Raw genomic sequence first — 18971 nt, 5'->3', positions numbered from 1 at the left:
ACGGTCGCAGGTTCGAATTCTGCCTCGGGCATGGATGTGTGTGATGTCCTTAGGTTAGTTAGGTTTAAGTAGTCCTAAATTCTAGGGGACTAATGACCACAGATGTTAAGTCCCATAGTGCTCAGAGCCATTTGAGCCATTAATTCTGGGCGCTTGGCTAATGCAGTCAGGAGGTTATTTTAGATGAAATGTACAATATAAACCACCACAAATTTTCAGAAAGTATGCTTTAATGACAACTATTTGAAAATTAAAATTCAAATATAAAAATTTAATTAACAATTTAAAAAATCAAAGAATAACCACAATTCAACAAATTACTTAGCACATAAGTTATTGATATATATTTTGTGTGATAACCTATTGACTTAATCACTGCGCGACATCGAGTCCACGAAATGTTGAAGTTCTGGTTAGATCACTCTGAACCACGAGTTGCCGATGGCCTCTAGGGGCTCCTTCATGTTACTGGGTTTCCGTCGTGAGGTATGGCTTTAAGCCTTGACTACAAGTTCTCAATTGGTTTGAGGTTGGAACTTTTGCCAGACCAAGGCAGCACGCTAATCTGATGTTCGTCGAACCCTGTCTTATCGATTTTCGCGGTATGAAATGGCGCAGCGTATTTCTGAGAGATGCACTGAAAGTTTTCACTTCAAACAAATCGCGGAGATGAAATATTTGACGACACAGACATTTGTTTTTTGGTACTTTACATTCTCCACTCCAAGGAGTGAAGCGCGGTGTCTGGGGTCTAGACCATTATAACAAACCGGTTCTCTCCAGCCAGTAGGCTAGGTGAAAGCGATAGGGAACCCGAATGGAAATATTTAGGAGGGCACTTTCAGTTCCACAATTCGTCTGGCAATCAGCGGAAATCCCCAAAACCTTCAGTCCTAAGTGGGGGATTGAAACCATTTTAATTTAATTCTGAGTCAAAGTTACTTATCGCAGAAGACAAATTTAAAAGTGGTGTCTATAATGGCACGTATTTATGCATGTGTGTGTACCTATGGTGTGGTGCTTGTCAATGTGTGTCGTTTCCGGCACAGACGTAGCAGAAGAAACTGTGCGGTACATTTCATATGAATAATCAGCTACGAGAAAGCTTTGTGCAAGAGGAGTGCCACATTTGTTCAACGCCAACCGAAAGAAAACGCAAAGTGAGTACGTAAGCAATTTTTGGACACTTTGAAATGAATCCAACAGATATTATGTCATGGAGGCGACGTGGATCCTCGATTTGACACCAGTAACGAAGGAGAAAGCAAAGAAATGCGCAGAAGCCGATAGACCAGCACAATAAAGTCTTTTGCAGTGAACACATAGTGCGTAGTGGGGCGATCACACTGTTGTAGAAATAATTCAAAAGCCAAGATCGCTTAAATACTGTTTACTGAATAACCGGTTTCAACACACTAAAGATGCCATGATCGGATCTGTGAAGATATAACATGACAGGTGTGAGGGAGGGCTTACATGAGTAACACTATATACATTACTATTAGTGCACTACCACATATCTGAATGTAGATTAACATTTATAAACCATTAGGATATAACGATACTGCTGGTCTGCCTCATGTATCGTTATATCCAAATGATTTATAAATGTTAATCTACATTCAGGTATGTGGTACTGTACTAATAGTAATGTATATAGTGTTACTCATGTAAGCTCTCCCTCACACCGGTCATGTTATATCTTCACAGATACGATCATGGCATCTTTAGTGTGTTGAAACCGGTTATTCAGTAAACAGTATTTAAGCGATCTTGGCTTTTGAATTATTTCTACAATAAAGTCTGTTTCATCCGCCAAAGAGTTTATGGTAAGTGTCATACTACTTAACTTTCAAAGGATAAATTAATAACTGGTGAATGCTAGGCAAGTCACGTGAGTCAACTACATGAAAAGAAAAATGATAAGTGATCTGAATAGTAAAAGAAAAAAATATATCACTCATCACTGGTGCAATTTTCTTACTCATAAAGTTGTTTCGATGGTAGGAAAAGTAACGGATTTGATAAAAATTGTTGGAAATGTCAGCCTCAGCACCGTATTTGGCATGTCTTCCACCTGCTCTCACATTTGAAGGAAATTTTACTTTCAAACGTTTTGTGTTTATTGAAGAATCTGTGCCAACTGTAGATAGCTGTTATGCAGACACAGACTTCAGGGAGGGAGATGTGAAAAGGGCACTGAGCTAACAGGAGACTAGATTAAAAATAACAACATTTTTGAGAGTAAAAATCTTTCAGCGTCTGATCGTATAACGTTCGATTTGACTAAGAACAGAATGTCATTAAGTATATTCTAGGAACTGCAAGAAATATGAAGTCTTATAAAGGCAGTTTAAAAGGCCGAAATGAGAGGTTAGGGGAAGACATTCTTGAAACATCGCTCTGTTTATCACTTGCATAGAAATGATGTTAATCTACAAGTACTGCTATTACTCAACGACAGGTTTTTATCAGCTAGGGCAAGGGCGCAGATGTTCTCCGCAAAGAGCAGCAAGCAGAGGCGACAAAGGGGGCGTCCTGCAAGCGCAGGGCTAATGGAGCGGAGTACTGGAGAACACGCAAAGTAAAGCATGAATTATTTGGGCGCCTGAAAGCAGCCCGTGCGCCCTACCCGCTGGAATTAAAGGAAGCAATCATGTCGTGAGTGGATGCACCAGGTGCAGAAACGGCGCCGCCCACGGATTAATGGTGGTTCACAGTTCTAGGATCATAATAAATTAACTTGCTGTTGTTTCCTCAGATTTTAACCTCAATCTAATTGAATTACAGCCTTTTTGCGCGTTTTGAAGATAAGTCAATGCCTTCAGCTGATACGTCGCTGGCTCGAGTAAGCGACGGCCGTGACTTACATGTGGGTTAATTGTTTCGCAAAGTTTCACAAAACTCTCCGATCACCGGTCTCTTTACACGCTTATCAGAAGCTGCATTAGAGACACCAAAGTGCGACTTTTCGTCCTTACAGCACCGACTATGAGACTCGACATGATCTCCAAGGCAAAGCGAATGCGTTGTGTAAACATCGTGAACCGTGGTCGCTCACCTGCCGGACGCTGTATGTAAGGTGTGTAACACTAGTACTGTCGCGTCTCAGATGTGTTCCGTAGCGATTGAGACAAACTATTTCACGTCCGCGGTTTTTATTGATTTCGTTGTTAACTGTTACCTACACAGTAAGCGAAGGCTGTATTCGTTCTTACTCAAATTATTACTGTCAACAGTCAAATTTTTTTTTTGCTATGCTTCGGCTACTAATGGTACAAAATGCACTATTAAAGGTAACCCAATACTATTTCCCATCATAGCTATTTCTACTGCTTAAGAAGATTACATCTACAACCATACCTAAGCCAAAACCATCTGCTCGTTAGTTTTAGTTTGCCGTTTTAGTCACTTAGGTAGTGTTCGTGTCAGGAAGATTTTAAAATTAAGGTGGCCTGCACGAGAAGATTCTGTGAGATGTCCAATATGAGGACGATCGCATCATTTTAGTCTCGCTCTTCCTGTCATAGAGCCAACGGCTTTGCCGCACTGTTAACACCAGTTCCCGTCAGATCACTGAAGTTAAGCGCTGTTGACTTTGGCTAGCACTTGGATGGGTGACCTCCGGGTCTGCGGAGCGCTGTTGGTAAGCGGGGCCGGCCGGAGTGGCCGAGCGGTTCTAGGCGCTACAGTCTGGAACCACGCGACCGCTACGGTCGCAGGTTCGAATCCTGCCTCGGGCATGGATGTGTATGATGTCCTTAGGTATAAGTAGTTCTAAGTCCTAGGGGACTGATGACCTCAGAAGTGCTCAGAGCCATTTGAGCCATTTGGTAAGCGGGGTGCACTCAGCTCTTTTGAGGCCAATTGAACAGCTGCTTGACTGAGAAGTAGCTGCTCCGGTCACGAAAACTGACAACGGCACGGAGAGTGGTTCACTGACTACATGCCCCTCCATATCTGCATCCAGTGACACCTAGGCCTATCGGTTTAGGAAGACAGGGCGGTTGGTCGGTACCGTTGGGCCTTCCGACGCCTGTTCCGAGGGAGAGTATCCTGTCATAGCTTATACACTGAACAGCCAAAGAAACTGGTACAGCTGCCTGATATCGTGTCGGGCCCCTGGGAATACGCAGAAGTGCCGCAACACTACCTGGCGTGGACTCAACTAAGGTCTGAAGTAGTGCAGGAGGGAACCGACACCATGAATCCTGTAGGGCTGTTCATAAATCCGTGAGGGTACGATGGATTGAGATCTCTTCTGAACAGCACGTTGCAGGGAATCCAGATGTGGTTAATAATGTTCACGTCTGGGGAGTTTGGTGACCAGCGGAAGTGTTTAAACTCAGAAGAGAGTTCCTGGAGCCACTCTGTAGCAATTATCGGTGTGAAGGGTGTCGCATCGTCTTTGCATCGTCTGTTGGAATGCACAGTGGACCTGAATGGGTGCAGGTGGTCAGACAGTATGCTTACGTACGTGTTACCTGTCAGAGTCGTATCTAGACGTATCAGGGGTCCCATATCACTCCAACTGCACACGCCCTGCACAATTACAGCGCCTGCACCAGTTTGAATAGTCCTATGCTGACATGCAGGGTCCGTGGATTTATGAGGTTGTCTCCACATCCGTGCACGTCCATCCGCTCGGTATAATGTGAAACGAGACTCGTCCGACCAGGCAACATGTTGTTTCCAGTCATCAACAGTCGGCTGTCAGTGTTAACGGCCTAGGCGAGGCCTAAAGCTTAGTGTCGTGCAGTCATCAAGGGTACACGAGTGGAACTTCGGCTCCGAATGCCCATAACGATGACGTTTCGTTGAATGGTTTGCACGCTGACACTTGTTGATGGCCCAACATTGAAATCTGCAGCAATTTTCGGAAGGGTTGCACTTCTGTCACGCTGAACGATTCTCTCGAGTCGTCGTTGGTACTGTTCTTGCACGATCTTTTCCCGGCCGCAGCGATGTCGGAGATTTGATTCCTGATATTCACGGTACACTCATGTAATGGTCGCACGGGGAATCCCCACTTCATCACTACCTTGGAGATGCTCTGCCTATCGCTCGTGGGCCGACTATAAGACCACATTCAAACTCACTTAAACCTTTGTAACCTGCCATTGTAGCAGTAGTAACCGATCCAACAACTCTGCGAGACACTTGTTGTCCTACATAGGCGTTGCCGACCGCAGTGTCGTATTCTGCCTGTTTACATATCTCTGTATTTGAATAAGCATTCCTATACCAGTTTCTTTGGCCCTTCAGTGTAGTATTCAACCGTCTTTCATCAGGCTGTTAGCAGCTGAAACCTGTAAAGTGCAGTCCTCTGTCGGTGGTAAACTGTAGACAACTTAGTACGGACCAGTCCGTGCCTAGCTTCACACATACGCAGGTTTCATGGAGGACGCAAGTCCTGCTTCCGACGTAGCCAGTACAGCTGAGGCAGGACCTGATAGTTGCCACCCGGTCCGACCCGGTCCTCGGAACGCTCCTAGTACGACTGCCTTGCAGCGCAGCGCCAACAAATCGTTGTGAAATTTAGCGCTTCATGCAGTCAGCGGCTTCTGCTCACACATCTGTTTACAAATTCTGGAGTGTGATACGCATTTAGTGCAACATGAACTACAACTACAGAAATAACAGCTAACGAAAAGACCTGCGACTATTTCGTGCAGGACAGTTCAAGAGAGCACACCAACAATACGTGTGTAATATTATTAGAAAGCTAATTATGTTTTCACATAATGCAGAGGGCGCTGGTATAACTAATAAAAATTTTTCAAAACTCCAATACCGATAGCTCCTTAGTTCTCATACCGCGACTATCTGATCAAAAGTATGCGGATTACCTAATAATGGACATGAATGAAGGGTGTGTCCACCCTTCGCCTGTATGACGGCTTGAACTATGCTGGGGACACTTTCAGTGAAATTTAATTTTAATAACCAACAGCCTCAGTTGCAACGTTTATTTAGATTTACCTACAGGGTGTTTCAAAAATGACCGGTATATTTGAAATGGCAATAAAAACAAAACGAGCAGCGATAGAAATACACCGTTTGTTGCAATATGATTGCAACGTTTTCAGGCGGACAAACTTTCGAAATTACAGTAGTTACAATTTTCAACAACAGATGTCGCTGCAAGTGATGTGAAAGATATAGAAGACAACGCAGTCTGTGGGTGAGCCATTCTGTACGTCGTCTTTCTGCTGTAAGCGTGTGCTGTTCACAACGTGCAAGTGTACTGTAGACAACATGGTTTATTCCTTAGAACAGAGGATTTTTCTGGTGTTGGAATTCCACCGCCTAGAACACAGTGTTGTTGCAACAAGACGAGGTTTTCAACGGAGGTTTAATGTAACCAAAGGACCGAAAAGCGATACAATAATGGATCTGTTTGAAAAATTTCAACGGACTGGGAATGTGACGGATGAACGTGCTGGAAAGGTAGGGCGACTGCATACGGCAACCACAGAGGGCAACACGCAGCTAGTGCAGCAGGTGATCCAACAGCGGCCTCGGGTTTCCGTTCGCCATGTTGCAGCTGCGGTCCAAATGACGCCAACGTCCACGTATCGTCTCATGCGCCAGAGTTTACACCTCTATCCATACAAAATTCAAACGCGGCAACCCCTCAGCGCCGCTACCATTGCTTCACGAGAGACATTCGCTAACGATATAGTGCACAGGGTTGATGACGGCGATATGCATGTGGGCAGCATTTGGTTTACTGACGAAGCTTATTTTTACCTGGACGCCTTCGTCAATAAACAGAACTGGTGCATATGGGGAACCGAAAAGCCCCATGTTGCAGTCCCATCGTCCCTGCATCCTCAAAAAGTACTGGTCTGGGCCGCCATTTCTTCCAAAGGAATCATTGGCCCATTTTTCAGATCCGAAACGATTACTGCATCACGCTATCTGGAGATTCTTCGTGAATTTATGGCGGTACAAACTGCCTTAGACGACACTGCGAACACCTCGTGGTTTATGCAAGATGGTGCCTGGCCACATCGCACGGCCGACGTCTTTAATTTCCTGAATGAATATTTCGATGATCGTGTGATTGCTTTGGGCTATCCGAAACATACAGGAGGCGGCGTGGATTGGCCTCCCTATTCGCCAGACATGAACCCCTGTGACTTCTTTCTGTGGGGACACTTGAAAGACCAGGTGTACCGCCAGAATCCAGAAACAATTGAACAGCTGAAGCAGTACATCTCATCTGCATGTGAAGCCATTCCGCCAGACACGTTGTCAAAGGTTTCAGGTAATTTCATTCAGAGACTACGCCATATTATTGCTACGCATGGTGGATATGTGGAAAATATCGTACTATAGAGTTTCCCAGACTGCAGCGCCATCTGTTGTTGACAATTGTAACTACTGTAATTTCGAAAGTTTGTCTGCCTGAAAATGTACTGTTGTCCCAAGCATATTGCAACAAACGGTGGCGTGAGGTCTGTCGCTTGACGGCGCGTTTCGGCGCGGGCCCGCCCGTGTCGGCGCGCCGTAAGGCACGGAGGCTCGCACTGGGGCGTATCGCTTCTCAGTCGGGCGTGCCGCGGCAGTCCTCACAGGGGAAGTGAAGCGTCTCTCATAGCCTCTCCTTCCCAAGTGGCTCTTTCCGCCTTCCCGTGGCTTAGGTTCGTTTGAGCAGTTACCAGAAAGCGCCAGACAACAGGCTGTACTGCGCATGCGCAGCTACGATGACGTAGCCAGCCCGTGCTTGGTGCTTGCTCTCCTCATACGCTTTTCGTCGTATTTCTGGTGGGGCATCACGTGACCATGTGTAGCCGTGCCGCCCGTGTGGCATGTTGTTGAGAGAACAACTGAGTTGTACTTAGAGCAATTGTTTTATCATATCCCACACAGATAAAGGATGCAAATAATAAAGCAGTTCTTGGCAAAATATCATTTCAAAATTTGACTCCACAGCTCGAAGTACCATAAAATTTTGCTAAGGGGTGACTGACAGATATTTTTTTTTTTTTTTTTTTTTAATTCGTACTCTCCAATATTTTTATGCAGCATTTCCAACAGGTTTACATCTACACAGCACTGCAAAAAGCTTCTGGTATGGAATACAAGTTACTTGCAACAAAAAAAGAGACAGTTTCTTGTGTAGCTTATACCGGAATAAAGGACAATAAATTTCATGACTATTTCAAAATGTGAAAAAATTAACATGGTTGTCTGTGAGGCAAAAAAACTGTACAACTGACAGTTTATTTTCTACCCTAGGAATAAATATGAAGCCATGTGGGGAGTTAGAACGATAAAACATGGTATGCTGCCAGTCTAAAATTTAGCATAGAATGGCATTCTATAAATTTAAGACGTAAACACAAATTAAGAAATAACTTCAGGCCCAGAAGAAGTACTAGACAAGTGGATTGTGATCGAAAAACACTTTCACAGAAGGCAGATCTATAAAATTCTGCTACAGCTGTCATTATATTTGAAACAAAATATTTAGTTCAAAATTACTGACTAAATTTGCCTACTTAGCTTCAAGTCAATGTTTACGTATGTTCGTACGTATATAGCATTAAGAGATCTTACAGTGTCATAAAAGGAACAGGGCATCAGAGACTACTCCAGCAGCATCGGAATTTCATAAACCATTCTAAAATGCTTCATTCCGCTCTAATTGCACATTTCTATGTCCGGATGGACTCTGAAGTACCTGATATTCAGCTTTTCATGTGGTTCTCGTGATACCAATTTTCTTGGAGGTCCCATACTGTATTCTCATGTTTGGTTCTTTGTTATGGTATAACGTCATTCGTCCCAGAAAATGAAAATTTGCACTTTAAACTGAACGAGGTTGAAAGTAGCCAATAGCGCGGAATGAAACACTTCGTTTCAAATAAAGTAACTGCCTCATAGGAAAAAAAATTAACTGAAGCAAATTTCTCTATAAAACAGACAGAAATAGCTTCATTAAGACATTAATGGTTGATTGCTAATAACGTGGAAATAATACAAAATCAGAAAATTGAAACTACTAACTTATTTTGGTCTTTCATGGTTATGAGAATCTATATTAATTCATTTGATGGCTACCGGCCACAGAAATCTATTTTGTTTTCATTTGACGTGGGACACGGCCGCCTGTATTAGAGGCGGCCGTGCGTGGGAGCTGTAAACGAAGACACGAAACATGTACACGGCTACGGATCACGTGGGGAAGGACCCCCCACTATAACTCAGCTTGCTCTGCGCATGCGCGAATCTGGCAGCTTGGGCGCGCCAGGAAAATTTTTCCGGGTAGCTTCTGGCTACTTGCTGCTACTGCTCACACACCAAACAGCCACGCTCCAAGTAGCCAGAAGCGGGAGGAAGGCACTGCTCGTACACGAATTCGGCTCTGCGCATGCGCACGAGCCCGCTGGCAACTGCTCATACGAAGCTCTTGGCATTTTGCCTTGCGACGAAAGGGAGAGCTGCGACCCAACCCGATGCGAAAGCGAAGGGTGCGTGGCACAGGGGGAGCTGTGTCGAGGGACCGAACACCAGTCCCTTTCTGTTCGCAGGGCACAGACCAGCAGGTGCTCTGCATGCCGGCGACCTCGTTTGTCGGCGTGGGATCGCGGCGCGTGTCGGCAAGGGTGCTTCGCCGCGCCCCTGGGTAACCGGGGCGTGTTCTGCCAAACCCAGGAGGTGGTGACATCGCCTGGGCTAGGTTAGATGGGCCCAGACCGCCGAACGACTGGGGGACCGACCCACCACCTGAGTAGGAGTGGGTCCTCGGCCTTCAGGTGGAAACTCGGGCTAGTAGGCGGCGAAGGGCGAGGGGTGCATCCGCCTCTCCGGAGTGCGGGGTGCACTTGCCGAGGAGCGTCGAGTGAAATCGTCGACGACGAGGCCTTCGACGGGGACCAGTGCGCTGGCAACGGCGCGTTGAACCCTGCAGCTCTGGAGTGCCCTTGACCTAGGGGCGAGGTCGGTGGGCGAGCTGCAACAGTCCCCCCCCCCCCCCCCCCCCCATGCCAGAGGAGCCGGTCCGGGGCAAGAGACGGGCTCCCACTTCTTTTATCACTCGTCAATCAATATGGCCACAACTGAGACGAGTGAATCGAGTGCGCTCAAGCGAGCATCTGTGATGCTTGATCCCTCTCCTCAAGATGAGACGGGACTAGCAGAAGATGAAACCGTTACGCAAAGACACGCACGTATCACGCTGCTCTTGGAGCAGAATATCAAAAATGGAAAGATAAGCCAGGCGGCATTGTCCATCATCAAGAATGAGCTGGCTGCATGGGCCATCGCCCACGCCAAGCTCGAAGGCCGCGTAGAGGAGTTGGAAAAAGAAAATGACCGATTGAGAAAGCAACCAACAAAAACCTGGGCTGGGGTGGTCGCGCAAGCACCACCCAAGCCAACCACGAAAGAAACGATCGCCAAGGTGACCAAGCGGTCAGACATGGCGGTCTTTTTAAGAACTCTACCAGGACAAGACACTAGTGTTAAAAAGATACAAGAATTGCTGACTAAAAGTATTGACCCGGCGAAAGACAAAATCAGAATAAACAAGGTAAAACCCAGTAGAAATTCAGTGATAGTGGAGGTCGCTACAGAGGAAGACAAGGAGAAATTGTTAAAGAATCCCAAACTGAACTCGGTGGTCAAGTGTGAACCACCGAGGAAAAGAAACCCATTGGTCATCTTATACGATGTGCCATCAACAATGACGAACGAAGAATTATACCAAAACATAAAAGACCAAAATTTTGATCAGATGAATGAAAACGAATTTAAGGACTCTTTCAAGTTAAGATTTAAAACAGGACCTCGTGACCGTGATGTTGTGCATCATGTCGCCGAGGTAACAGCACCAATGTGGAAACAAATCATGACAATGGGCAGACTATATATTGGCTTTCACGCCATTAATGTCAGGGACTACCTTGTGTACCTCGTTGCCACAATTGTGGAGACCTGGACCATATTCTAAGGCATTGCACCAGGGGGTCGGCTTGCTCCAGGTGCGGTGAAGATGGCCACACACGTAAAGATTGTAAAGCAGCAAGCGTATGTATTCCTTGCAAAAGACGAGGAAAGAAAAGCTGCGGAGCCTCAGGCCGAAATTGCCCTACATACCGCATGTTAGAACAAAGACTCATATCTAGAACTGACTATGGCTGAGTACGTAAAACAGAACAGGATGCCAAAGCGGAAATCCCCCAGCAAAAGGAGGAGGGATGCCATTAGGGCAAGTAGATTCAAAGAATTCATAAAGTCCCTTTTGAGGGACCCGACACCTGAAACAGCTGATAAAAGCATCCAAACAGATCCACCAAAAATAGATAAATGTATTCAGACAGAAACTATTCCCATGGCTACTCCCTCCTCTCTTAGCAGGGAAGTAAAGCCGACTAAACATCTGCAACGGCAAAGGCATCCTGGGCCTGAGGTCTCAGCAAATGATAGTAATCAGAAAATAGAAAAGCCTGTGCAAGAGAGCACAATCACAAGCTCTCTAGAGACTCCAGTAGTTAGATTACCACCAATAGATCCGGTTCGGATATATCCTAACTTAGAGTTCACCATGCAACTGGCGAGATTGGAGCAGCCGGCTACCTTGACCACTGCCTTACGACATGTGGTCCGTGTAGGGCATGAAAATGGAAGAAAAGTCACCTTCTCGGCAATGGAGGCCGTAGACAGAATACAGCTTAAGTCAGTGAATCTCCCCACTGACTTCGGAGCCCTGCGAGATTTACTAAAGAAAGTGTTTGAGAGACGTGGAGAAAAGTTTGACCTAAACGACATTTACAAACAGTCAGTTTTGGCTAATGGACGTATTACGTATGACTGGAACAAGACTTGGCCGGATGACCACATACATACATACTTTCCATAGATGACGAAAATCACCATTGGCCAACTTAACACACACAACAGTCGACTTGTAATGCAGGAGCTGCGAAGGGAAGTGGAGGAGAGGAGGCTGGATGTGCTCTGTCTACAAGAGCCGTACTCCCTGGACGGAAAGATTACATTTACAGCCGCCACGTGGCAGATAATCTGCCAAGGAGATAATCCGAAAGCGGCAATAATTATCACGAACAAAGCCCTGAGAGCGACCACATTATCACAGTTCACCAATAGTCACTGCAACGTCGTGGAGTTGCTATCTCCCCGTGAATCGATCATATTAATCAACATGTACTTTCAGTACGGAGACAATATTGAAACGCATCTTGACCATCTGACAACAGTAACCACGGCGTTGCGGGGACGAAAGATGATAATTACAGCTGACATAAATGCAAAATCCCCCCTGTGGCACAGTGGCATAAGGGACACCAATGGAGAGAAAGTCGAGGACTTCATTATGGCGTCACAACTAGTGATAGCTAATAAACCTGGTAATCCTCCAACCTATGCGGCGGGAGGAGGACCGGGTACGAATATTGACATAACCTTAGCCACCACCAATGTAATAAATACAATACAAGAGTGGAAAGTGGAAGAAAACGCCACTACAAGTGATCATAATTTAATTACATTCACTGCAGGTGGAAGGGGGTCCTGCTGGGCCACGGGGTGGGAGATGCAGTTTAATTACAGAAGGGCTGATTGGGAACGATTAGCCAGGGAGTGCGTCATTCCTGCCTTGCCGGATGGTGAAGCAGACTTTGACATTGACATAAATGACCGAGCAGAAGAACTGACCAATGCTATAACCAGCGCGGTGAAAGCTGCCGTACCAACCAGGAGGAGGGCCATTGCAGCCTCTCCATCGCCATGGTCGCCCGAACTAGAGAATATGCGCCGGTCTGTCAGAAGGCTGAGAAGGTATTACCAGCGCAGTGTCGTCTGGCCAGAACGGCAAAGATGGCTGATGCAGTATCGGGATGCTAAACTTCGTTTTCAGAAAGAACTCCAGGCTGTTAGGATACAAAGCTGGGAAAATTTCGTCCAGAGCCAATTGGCATTGGACCCCAGGGGTACACCGTATAAATTAGTACGAGAAAAGATCCGCTCTCCACTGGAATTATCAACAGTCAGGCATGGGGACAGGATGACGGAATCCTGGCAGGAAACTGCTGAGGTCCTCCTCCGGTCCCTGTTGCCTGACGATAGCGCGGATGGGGAAACTATTCAGCAACAACTAAGACAAGATAATCTTAATGAGTACATCAACAATACGGCAGTCTACCCTTTCTCGGAGGAAGAGGTGGCTGCCCACATAAAATCACTTAAAAGAGGCAAAGCTCCCGGGCCAGACGGCATTGTAGCTGAGGTGGTGCAGTTCCTAGCTCCCCAGCTAACTGCACCACTCACTCACTTATATAATGAGTGTCTGATACAGCAAAAAATTCCAAGGGTGTGGAAGTCCGCAAACGTAGTCATCATTAGGAAAGGACCAGATAAAGATCCTACCAACGTAAAATCCTATAGACCAATCTGTCTAATAAACATACTAGGGAAAATATTAGAAAAGCTACTTGCTGACAGACTGGCTGCACACAGGGTGCTGCGTGGGGTGAGCGACAGGCAATTCGGCTTCAGGCCTGGGCGATCGACATCTGATGCGATCGCCCTGGCTGCTGAGGTTTGTGGCTCTACCCCACATAAGTACGTGGTGGGCATTATGGTTGACATCAGTGGCGCCTTCGACAACCTGTGGTGGCCTTCGCTCTTCTCCTGCTTGCGGGAGAAGGAGTGTCCAGGGCCGCTATATGGTTGTCTGAGGAGCTATTGTGAAGAACGGGAGGTCTGGCTATCATCCTCTAGCAAGAGAATTGGAAAAGTTATAACAAAGGGTTGTCCTCAGGGTTCCGTGTTAGGGCCCCTATTTTGGGACATCCATATGGAGCCTCTATTAGACACACTACAACAAAGTGAAGAAGTGCTAGAGGTGATAGCCTATGCGGATGACCTCCTCCTGCTGGTTGGCGGCCGTAGCCGCGAAGACATCGAACCTAAAATAGAGAGTGCTTTAAACAAACTACAACTATGGTGCCAAAACACCAAAATGACGGTGTCACCAAGTAAGTCCACTTACTTACTATTGAAGGGACAACTAATTCGTAACCCAACTGTACGAATCAACCGCTCGCCGGTTCTTAGGAGACGTGACGCACGATATTTGGGCATCATCATTGATGAGAAGTGGAACTTTGGGAAGCACATTGAAACCGTAACCCAGAAAGCCCTGCAAACACTAAATAACCTCATATCAATAGGACATAGAAGATTTCACCTTCCACCACATCTGATACAACTTTATCACAATAGTATATTAACATCGATAGTGGGTTACGGCTCGGGGGTCTGGGCACACAGGCTCACGAGGGTGGTGCCCGCCATGTCAGTGAGAAGGGTCCAAAGGAGCATGATTCTAAGATCGGTAGGTGCTTATAGAACAACACCAGGGGGAGCACTACTAGTCATAATGGGGCTCTGCCCCCTGGACATTAAAATTAGAGAGCAAGCTGCATGGTTCTGGATTAAAAAGGGAAATATAACAAAAACAGAGGAAATATTAGGTATTGGGGCAAGGGACAAGGGCGAAATTCGGCAAAGAGGAGCACAATTATGGCAAGAACTTTGGGATGCGGATGAAACAGGGCGAAGGACACATGAGATGATACCAAGCATTAGGGAACGACTAAAGATGAAGCACTTTGCACCCACCAGAGGGCTAATCCATTTTCTCACTGGACATGGACCCTACCCGGTATACCTATGCCGGTTTGGGAAAAGGGCCACACCTGCGTGTGAATGTGGTGAACCGGAGGGCACTCCCGATCATGTGATTTACGAGTGCCCCCTCTTCAATGATGTTGCCTCTATATTACGCGACCAACTACCTGACCACGACACCTATAACCTAATAAGACAAGAAGACACCTTCCATATAATAAACAAACTTGCCAACGAGGTATCACAGAAGGTATTAAGGGAATACATGAGGGAACAAGACTGAATATCACCGATTATGACCAATGATCCCTACTCCCATTCCGCCTGCGTGTGGATAGGCCGACCCTCAGTCTGGAATCCGCCACGCGCGGGATTAGGGGGGGTGGGGAATATGACTAACCCGATATCGACATTACACTGGAGATGACGTAGATTAGAATTAGTTAGTAGGAATTTAGATTAGAAACTTAGATTAGGATCCTGCAGCGATTTACAACCTGGCCAGCCCGGTGTCAGGGGCACGCCCATCGGGATTAGCTCGATGGGCAAGGCAACACAGTAGGTTTGTACACTGCTGACACACCTGTGACGCTGCAGGAAGTAGAATGTAGGTTAGCTAAAAACTTAGAAATTAGAATAAATTGTATACTGCCCATTCAAACTAACTTATAGCTGTAGCTCACAACTAAACATAAAATAGAATTAGCTGCTAATATGTAACTAACAGTAGCAAGTAAGACCCACTAATCAGATAAGGAGGTGGGTTGGATGTATAATTATTATTGTTGATGGTAAATAAAGATTTTTTTTTTAAAAAAAAAAAAAAAAAGGAAAAAAACGGTGTATTTCTATCGCTGCTCGTTTAGTTTTTATTGCCGTTTCAAATATACCGGTCATTTTTGAAACACCCTGTAGGTTTCAGTCGGGATAACCCAACCTTCTTCAGAATAAAAGTAACTACCGTTTGTCCATAGTGGACATCGTCAAGCTAAAACTACAAATCCACAACTTATCGTCAGACTGTAAAAACTTATCTGAAACTGCCTCGGCCCCACTTCGCGACCGCAATGCGGCAGACACGAGTGCTGTACTGGAACTGACCGTAGCGTCATGAGGCCCGCCTAGGCGGACACAATACCTTGTGTCTACGCATAAACTGTGTGATAGTTACTTGTTGGGACAAGACACGAACCTAACTCCTGACCTTGAATTTACTAGTAAAATGAAATAAAAGGTACAGCTTAGGAAAAGGGCGCATATGTTATCCAGTGCAGAACGTACTTAGATCGACTGTCGCAACATTTATGAAGTATTCATTGGTCATGATATGAGGAAGACATCACGTGCTTACAAGGTATGGCCTGTCTAAGAAAATTTTGTGCTTAAGCACGAAGTTTAATCACCTAAAAATAACTTAGAAGTGGGAAGTATAATATAAAGCCAACATCGTCATTATTATGAGTAGGTCTAAAAATTTTTTGAGACGTAAATGTTAAGCACTTGCTTAGCTATGGTTACAATGCATGAACATTGACTTAGCACACAAATGGTCATGATTGAACTTATGAACAAGTCTATATCTAATCTGTAACACCCGTCAATACGGGCCATATGAAAGACATAGTCATTATTCAAGATTAGTATATTTGACTTGAAATGGTCTAGAATCAAATCAAAAACTAATGCACGTGTCTGATTGAGCTTCTTGACGAAGTTATGGTTATGAGTTACAGAAAACACTAAGTAGAGGATAATTTGGCGGCAATGGGGTACTCAACTTGCCTTTATGGAGGTGATCCACACACATACTGTAAAAACTGTGTGTGGAACACCGCCATCGTAATTCGGGCCTGGTGACCACTGCCATTGAACTTAGGTAATGACAGCGGAATTATATTTAAAGCTAAAGTGTGACTAGGCGAACATCGCTGCAGTAAACACAGTTAAAATAATTGACCGACAAAGGTCAATATGTATTTAAAGAACTAGTCTAAACTATAGGAGGATGACGGGAAAACGGTTAAATTATGATGTGATTTGGTGAGCTACGCTCCAAGGACACCTTTAAACGTCATTGAGTAAGATCAGTTCAAACTGATCCGGCTAGTCTGAGCCAAAACTTTGTATCCACTAGATTGTGGCAAGGTGACGTTACCCTCTCGTGATACTTACATGGATATGACTGCCATTAATTATGTTAATAAGAAGTTGTGTATGACTAGGTGATGGCATCACTGCTATCATATACACATAGTATTGACCACAATCGGTCATATTGAAGGATTATGTGTTAGCACCTATATTCCAGTTTGGGCTTACCTATCGAGTGGGATCAGCGCTGAACGAGATCTGTTGTTTAGTAGCAAGGTGGTGACATCTTACAGGAGAACCCCACCATACGTTCACTTACAGATACCTGTGAATAAGGATCTGAGCATAGAAAAAGCGTCCTACAGCCATTACAAGAATTTACTGCAGCACCGGAAGTGGAAAGAATGCAGTTGCGGAAAGTCAAGGTACAAAAGATACCAGAACATATCAGTTATGGGACTCTTACGACACCATTTGGGAGGAAGGTCTTTTATTAAAACTGATCAAGGTGGTCCCATGTGTTAAGATATCAACTTCAATCGAAAATATGCTAAGTAACAGACTAATTCAAGTTTAGTCAGAAAACAGCAGAAGCCGATTCCGCAAACTGAGTAATGGTCTACGACAAGGTTCGGTCCTCTCTCCAGCACTTTTCAATTTATACACTCATGATCTGCCTAACACACTCTCCTGTAAATTCATATATGCGGATGATATCAACCTCAGTGTTCAACGCACTAATTTTGCAGAAGCAGAGAATGTCCTCAACCAAGACCTTGTGCTCCTGGATGAATACTTTAAGAAATGGCGTTTGAAACCGAACCCTCACAAAAGTGAGGTATCTACTTTTCTCCTGCACCATAGGCTCTCAAACTACCAACCAAGAGTCAATTTTAGAGGGGAAGCATTACGGTTCAATGGAACGCCTACATATCTGTGTATAACTTTGGAAAGGAACCTAACATATAAAGCCCAATTACGTAAATCTGCTGCAAAACTGAAGAACCCTAATAACCTTCTTCAGCGTCTGGCTGGTACATCATGGGGAGCTGACGCAATCACATTCAGAACATCTACTCTAGCAGTCGTCTATTCCTCAGCAGAGTACTGCTCTGCAGTATGGCCTAATAGCTGCCTTACTCACCTTGTAGACATTCAACTTCGTCACACTATGCGTATGATATGTGGATCATTACATGCTACTCCAATCGCTGCCGGTGTTGTGTAACATACCACCTCCTCCCATCGGAAGACAAAAACATCTTGATCATCTGTGGTCAAGAATACTGAATAACTCGTCAGTCTCAATTTATGAAGATGTGAGACAGCTAGAATCATCCAGGTCGAAGTCTGGAAAACCGGCATGTAAAACGGCCATGGGACTGTTAAGCAACCATTTCGACCCCAAAGACAGCTCGCGGGAAGAATGGACGTCTTCTACTCCACAGGGTCTGTTGAAAGTTGAAGATCCAACAGTAAGGCTCAATGGTTTCAGCTTGTCAAGATACATTTGGAGCAAGATTAAACTTTTCAGATGTCGTGTGGGAAGAAGTGCTTCGTTTCTTCATTAATGGGGTTGGGTGGACATCTCATTCTGTGACTGTGCTGACGTTCCACAAACAATGAAGCATATAGCAGTGGACTGCCCCCTCCGTGCCTTCCCTGGAAATGTAGTGGATCCCAACTTGGTTACTTCTGAAGTGGTGGATTGGGACAATGGCTTAGATATAAAGATCTAAATTGTATTTTAATGGGTCTGTGGTACTGTATTTTGTGTGTTATTGCTATTGTTACGTACCTTACACTAAATAAAAATAAATAAATGGGACGCTTACCACCTAACTTCAACAATACGTGGATCACATGGTAATCATTGGACTGAGTACACGAATGGGACAGTTCAAAACCAACAAAGTGAGATGAGCCTACATCGATCGCAACAGAGTCAAGTGTTCGGGCGGCGATGAGCAAACCATGAAACGTAGATTCTACTGTTCAAGTTGTCCTCCTTCTTGTACTGCAGTTGCACATTCTCAGGAAGCGCAAAACGTTTTAGATGTTCCAGATAACTTGTCAAAAGTATTGTTATGTACATTTTGTGTTTCATAATATTATTTAAATGTGTAGGAAGGTGTTTCAAAAACTAGGATGCATTATACACTACTAGCCATTAAAATTGCTACACAAAGAAGAAATGCAGATGATAAACGGGTATT

This window comes from Schistocerca piceifrons, chromosome 1 (genome assembly GCF_021461385.2).
Source record: "Schistocerca piceifrons isolate TAMUIC-IGC-003096 chromosome 1, iqSchPice1.1, whole genome shotgun sequence".
NCBI classification, from domain to species: domain Eukaryota; kingdom Metazoa; phylum Arthropoda; class Insecta; order Orthoptera; family Acrididae; genus Schistocerca; species Schistocerca piceifrons.
The sequence above is the reverse complement of the archived record's forward strand: the minus strand, read 5'-3'. Positions refer to the sequence as shown.